We start from the raw sequence: 7,307 nt of genomic DNA, 5'->3' as shown, positions 1-7,307 counted from the left end.
ATCAACTCCTTGGTCACATTGCGCATATGATGATGTCCTACCGAGTGGGCCCAGAGATACCTCTCCGTTTACACGGAGTGACAAATCCCAGTCTCGATCCGCATAAAACAATAGATACTTTCGGAGATACCTGTAGTGCACCTTTATAGTCACCCAGTTACGTTGTGACGTTTGATACACCCAAAGCACTCCTACGGTATCCAGGAGTTACACGCTCTCATGGTCGAAGGAAGAGATACTTGACATTGGCAAAGCTCTAGCAAATGAACTACATGATCTTTTGTGCTAGTCTTAGGATTGGGTCTTGTCCATCACATCATTCTCCTAATGATGTGATCCCGTTATCAACGACATCCAATGTCCATAGCCAGGAAACCATGACTATCTGTTGATCACAACGAGCTAGTCAACTAGAGGCTCACTAGGGACATATTGTGGTCTATGTATTCACACGTGTATTACGATTTCCGGATAATACAGTTATAGCATGAATAAAAGACAATTATCATGAACAAGGAAATATAATAATAATACTTTTATTATTGCCTCTAGGGCATATTTCCAACACCACATTCATGGCATAGTTTCTTAAAATGATATCATATTATGCACAAGGGTGCATGTTGGAATGGCAAACAATGTTGCCTAAGGGAGTTTTCATTTTCTTTGGACGAAAAATTCATTTTCCATTTTTTGAATGCCCAAAATGAGTTTTTTGTGAAGGATCTATCAAATAATTGTTACAAAATTGGACCAAATCAACTTTCTAAAATATTAGGCCATTTTAATGCACAATTGACCAAATGGTTGCATGTAAAAAGTTTTTGATCCACCTCTCGTGAAAAAGACAAATTTCCGCATATTCATTTTCCATTTTTCGAGTTCCCAAAATGAGTTTTTTTGTGAAGAACCTAACAAATATTTGTTGTAATTTTTTTTCCATTTTTCAAGAATATTAGACCACATTTCATGAACAAATTTGTGTACACTAGAAACATTTTTTATAGATATTAAACGGTTTTTTGTTACATCATTAACATTTTTTTATAAATATTTTGATGTCTAATATTTTGAACACATGTCTACATTTTTTAAGACACAATGTACATATTGTTTATATATGTTTATCGTTTTTCAAAATACATGATTAACATATTTTCATGTATTCCCAATAAAAAAATATATTTTCATACATAGCTTTTGATGTCTATATTTGTTTTTACACATTGTACATTTGTGTATACATATAAAACATTGTTGATATTGGTTTGAAAAATTTAAATACATGATTAAGATTTTTAGAAAATCTTATTTTGTTATCTACTTTTCCATATATATATTGTAAAAAAATTATATATACGTACTGATGATTGTTTTTGCATACACATGAAACTTTTTTATACGTATCTAATATTATTTATGATTAACATTTTTTATATGCATGAAACTTTTCAAATGCACACAATTAATTTTTTAAACACATGATTAATTTTTTTGAAATACGTATTAACATTAACATTTTTTTGAATTACATGTTTAGTTTTGTAATTGCTAAACCATATAGAAGGATTCACGAAGGAGTTCATTATTTTCCTATTCTAATGAAAAACTTGTTATTTTCCCATTTTCGTTCGGCTGAATATATGTTCTTTTTGAGTAATACGGGGGCATCCCACATTTCTTCCTGGATGGGCCGAGGCCTACATGGTAGATAGATTTTTTTTTAAAAGAAGGTGGCCTCATTACACCGAGGCCCAAGCCCACCTTGAGTGACACCTTAAGTACCAATGCATCCACGTTCACAACCTCATGACCCTTTATATTGGTCATAATCAGGTAGAAAGAAGGTCGTTGACCACTCTTGTCTGCTTTATGACCATTTGGTGTAAGGCAATTTCAGGGTTTGAGCCCTTCCAAGCGAAATGGCCGTGAATTTACGACCAATTCAGCGGGGATCACTGAGAGAAGGTCACTAGTTGACATATTTCTTGTAGAGTCATAGGATATAAGTGAAGCACACGAGTAAATGACAAACTACTCCAAAAAGATACAAGTGAAGATCAATGAGTAGCTAAATAATTATTTAGCTATGCGAGGACTCTCTCTCATTTAACTATTTAAGATCTTAAGTACTTCATTCAAACAGAAAGCAAAACAAAATAAATAGGCATTGCAAGGATAGCACAACTCATGTGAAGAAGCAAAAACTTAGGTTCAACCGAAACTAACCGATAATTGTTGAAGAAGAAAGGTGGGATGCCTACAGGGGCCACTACTAGGAAAAGGCCTACTAATGGCGCACCTAATTTGGCCATTAATGGCGCATTAGTGGTGCGCCATTAGTGCCACGCCATTAGTATATTTTACTAATGGCGCACCACTGGTGCGCCATTAGTATCTGGTATACTAATGGCGGACCACGGATGCGCCATTAGTATATACAACAATGCGCCATTAGTATGCCTCCCAGGGGGGCATGTATACCGAGGTGCTTTGGCATACTAATGGCGCACAACAACAAGATGCGCCATTAGTAACTTCGGCATACTAATGGCGCACTGTTTAATGATGCGCCATTAGTATCCTTTGGCATACTAATGGCGCACTGTGATGTGATGCGCCATTAGTATGAATATTAGTTTTTTTTTATTTTTTTATTTTCTGTTTTTGCACAGGTTACAAAATGTATAATTGGACAAAATATAGACAACACACATCAACAACAGATTCATCGAATACAATAGAAGATTAGTCTCTGAATACAATTCATCATATTAGTCTCTGAATACAATTCATCATATTAGTCTCTGAATACAATTCATCATATTAGTCTCCGAATTGAAAAGACCGAACAAAGATAGAACATTATATTACAAGTCTTGAGACCGCGAGTAGTGAGTTTGTCTTCACATTAGAAGTCGATATCGATCATCTAAACTACCATCACATAGAAGAGAGCTGCGGTCATCACGATGAGCATCATCACGATGAAACTCGTCTTCATTCGGTTCCTCCAACGCTCCCTCCCCTCTCCCGCTAGATAGCGGGCGTATCTAGATCCGGCCTCGGCCCTAGTGGTGTACCCTTTGTAACTGTTACCGCTGAATCAGTGAACCTATCTCCGACACTCCTCCCAGTCGTCGTAGACTCCGGGAACCTTACCCTTGTACACGACATACGACGGCATCGCTATGCACTAGCCAAACGAAACGTTAGTACCAATTCACAGACAATACATAAGCAATATATAAGTATGCAACAGAACGATCGGAAGAGAAAAGAAAGACATTAATAGCATCGATTACATCTAAGTTGAACGACTCTCGAAACCAAAGAGACATACTACAAGTTCATTAAAGTTTAATTACAACATGAGCCAAGCGATGTTTCAGAACTAGACACAGCATCACTGCTTTCGACTCGACTCAAGGGACCAGAGCGTGGATGAAGCCGCCGTCTATCGTGGGAGTCATGAAAGAATGGGCATTGTCAGCCTGCATTTGTAGCATTGTGTCGATGTCACTGTTGGATGGTTGATTTCTGAGGTAGAACTGCCCCGAGGTACGAAGGACATCTTGATGGATGATTTCCGCAAACTCCGACTGGATGCGAAAGAATTCTTGTCTGATGTCCGCGTCCTGGATTGCCGACACGCTCGCGGCCCAATCTTTCAGTTTACTCGGTAGCAGAAGTTGATGATGGTCCCGTACGATCGCCCGCATGTGATGGATGGCGTAGTAGGCACCCTTATGACCGCCAGGTGGCTGCTTGACGCAGCAGAACGTCGTATTGTGGGAGAACACGTGCTTGCCATACTTACGAATAGGCCTGGTGAAGGTGCCTCCGGATTTGGCGTAGCTGGGGAGAACATCATCAAGAACCTTCTTGACATTTGTGTAGTCTATGTTCGACTAACGGTCCGGGTCGAAATACGTGGCCATGGAATATTTGGGGCTTAGGAGGATGAGCGTGCAATGTGTGTCACTGCAGAAAACACGGAATGTTAAAAGAAAAACGATCGAAATCTAAGAATTCCTATGTTACGGGCCGGTTGAGGGGAGGACTTACTCGGGAAAGTAAGGCACGAGGAAGTTATCCTTATCTTGGTTTGCCAGAATGACGCCTTCGAGGTAAGAACTCGCGACTTGCCGGTCCCCAGCGCTGCCTAGGATCTTGGCACGCATGTAGAAGGGGTCGACTATCACGATGTCCGGGGTCTTGTCGCGAATGATCCGCATCTCCATACTCAGCGAAAATAGCCGAACGAAGGTGTAGTGCAGCGGATGAAGGTTCAACATAGTGTGGATGTCATCAAACCGCAGGACGATCGTACACCCGATGGAGTTATCCACAAAGCCCTTGCCCTCTGGCACCTTTGCCGTGAAAACCGGGTATGCCACATCCTTCTCTCTGAGACGCCGCTTCTCCAAAGAAAGAACACTGTCATCCAGACTCCGCATAGCACCAGTTGCAGTGTTGAGCATATTTGTCGGTAGCATCGCCCTACCCGCCACATGCACCCTCCTCGAGATATCCTTAGGTGAAGGTGGCCCATCCTGAGCACGGATCGTACTCGGTGCCGGCTGGCTCGCACCCTTGTTAGTATTTCTTTTGCGTGCCTTCTTCTTCTCCTATAATGGGACCGAGTTCTGCTCACAGACCGCCTTCTTGAGTGTGTTGGGGATGATAATATTTCGCACCTCACCTATCTGAGGCTCGGTGAAGTCGGCAGCTGGAGGCGTCTCCTGAGAGCTGAACGGCAGACGACGCCTGTTGGAACTTGGCTTCTCCGTGGTACCAGCTAGATCACGCACGTCTTTTGTTGGGTTAGGTTCTTGAGAAGGAGGCCCCATGAAGTCGCCATCGTACCCATGTTCGGCAAAGTACTGATCGACGTTGCCAAATGTATCGTCGTCGTCGTCGTTCTGATCCTGTGCCATATGCATGTTTGGATCCAGTGGCATAGGGATGTCCGGCACCGTTGCGGCGGTCTTGCCATGGGGCCGACTTGGCGCCGGCACGACTGGCGGTGTTTTCTTTGGGGTGGTGTCCCCCGCCCCCAAACGAATCTGGCTCTTCGGCCAAAGCAGGGGCCAGCTCAGGCAGGCGCTGAGGGTCATCACGTCATCATCATCGGCCCCGACGGGTCGAATCGGAGGTAACAACTCGTCGCAGCCTGGCAGCACCCGAACCAGTTCAACCCTGAACAAGTTGGGTGGCATCTGGGTACCGTGGAACAAGGGGTTGCCCGGTTGAACGATTTTGCCCTTGGCGACATCGACCAACTCGTTGTTCACGAAGTGCAGGAGAGTGCACGGAACGTCGGCGGCGCCCTGCAAAAACATGTAGGGCGTCAGGGATGCCCAGTCAAAGGCAAGGAGATGAAGTCCTCGGCCGAGAGAGGCTTAATTAGTTACCGTGATGATGGCGTCGAGCTCGGCTAATGTCGAGGCACCGCCAACGGCGGGCGTGCAGTTGACAGAGGGGCCGCTTGCTGCAGAGGTGCCTGCTGGCATACACCCGGGTGCATTAAGCTCCCGTGCCGGCGTCGGAGACACCAATGCCGCCTCCGCCGGAGACACCAATGGCCCCGCCATGGCATTCTGCGAGTTGCTGGCCATGAAGCTAGGAATCGGGGGCGGCCCCTGTTGGCCGCCCGCAATCCACGCACTCAACCCCTCGATCAAGGTAGGCACAATGGCGGAAGGGGATCGAGGGCGAGGGCGAGGGAGAGAGAGGGGATAGGTTTGGGCCGGGGAGGAAGTATGGATGGGGGCGGCACAATACTAATGGCGCACCACACCTCGGTGCGCCATAAGTACATCCATACTAATGGCGCACCTCGCCCTGGTGCGCCATTAGTATTTTTTTATTTCTGCTCGAGCCAACAGGTTATCTTCCACCTGACCTAATCCACATCAAGCTCCCTCTACTAGCTCGACTGGTCAGCAGCCAGTTCTCACACCAGGAGGTCCTGGGTTCAATTCCCAGGCTCCACAATTTTTTATGCATTTAAAATGTTGTTTGATACTTATTTGTGTTTAAATATGTTCAAACTTGTTTAAATCAAAACAGTAATATTTTTTTTATAAGACAGTAATAATTTTTTTTAAATATCATCAAACAGTAATGCCGGTGGAGCGGGGGAGGGTGCGGGGGGTCGGCGGCGGCGGTTGAGTAGGGGAGGGGTGCGGGGGGTTGGCGGCGGCGGTTGAGTAGGGGAATCGAGGGTGCCGGGGGTCGGCGACGGCGGCCGGTGGACCGGGGGGTGCTCGGCGGCGAGGGGGACCGGATCTGGCAAGGTGGGATAGCGATCGAGATGGAGGGGGATCGAGATCGAGTGTCCATGAAATTTAAAAATATTCATGATAGTTCAAAAAGTGCCCATGAAATACAATCGAGAAATGAAGGCTACGATTTAAATACAATCGATCTTAGCTAGCTATCTGTTCACAATCTTCTTGCCCTTCTTTTTCGCAAATGGAGTTCTTCTGTGGAACGGACGTCCTTTAGGTAGGGTGGTCCTGCTTCTTCTTGTGGTGTATGCTGCTACTTCATCATCATCGTCATGTTCGATCCTCGGGTCGCCGTACTTGTCGAAGTCTTGCTCATTGGCTACTCCATCCATCCCGATGATCTTCCTTTTGCCTCTCCTCACGACAACACGACTGGGCTTTGACGGGTCGGTAATGAAGAAGCATTGGTCAACTTGGGAAGCCAGTACCCATGCCTCATTTTTCGCGGTGACGTTTGCGCCCGCGGTCTTGGATTTGGCTTCGGGTATAACCATGGTGGTGAAATACCGGTCTTCTTTTAGGACGCTCTTCACCCATCTGACACGGAACATCGGGACCTTCTCTCCAGCGTAGCTCAGCTCCCAGATCTCCTCGATCCTTCCATAGTATCTGTCCTTGTCATTACCGGTGTAGGATTCCATCGTTACCCCGGAGTTCTGATAACCATCGCTCTTCATGTCCTTGGCCTCGGTGTAGAATGTGTGCCGTTGATATCGTACGCCTTATAGGTCATCAGGTTGTGCTCGGCGCCCTGTGACAAGGCGAATATGAGTTGTTCTTCCGTGGAAGAATCCTCATGTAAAGGGTACGACAAAAGCTTTTGCTTGAACCAACGCGTGAAACATGAGTTGTGCTCTTTGATTATATCTCCGTCCGTCCTCTCTTGCCCTCGGTCATTGTACGTCTTCTTAATAAAGGTTTTGTGCTCTACCACCCAAGGATCGACCACGTCTATGTGTTGTAGCGCGACTAGGTTTGCTCTTTCAAAGTCGGCGAGTCGACCCTCTAAGT

Source organism: Triticum aestivum, chromosome 5B (assembly GCF_018294505.1).
Source record: "Triticum aestivum cultivar Chinese Spring chromosome 5B, IWGSC CS RefSeq v2.1, whole genome shotgun sequence".
Taxonomy (NCBI): domain Eukaryota; kingdom Viridiplantae; phylum Streptophyta; class Magnoliopsida; order Poales; family Poaceae; genus Triticum; species Triticum aestivum.
Note: the sequence above shows the minus strand (reverse complement) of the source record.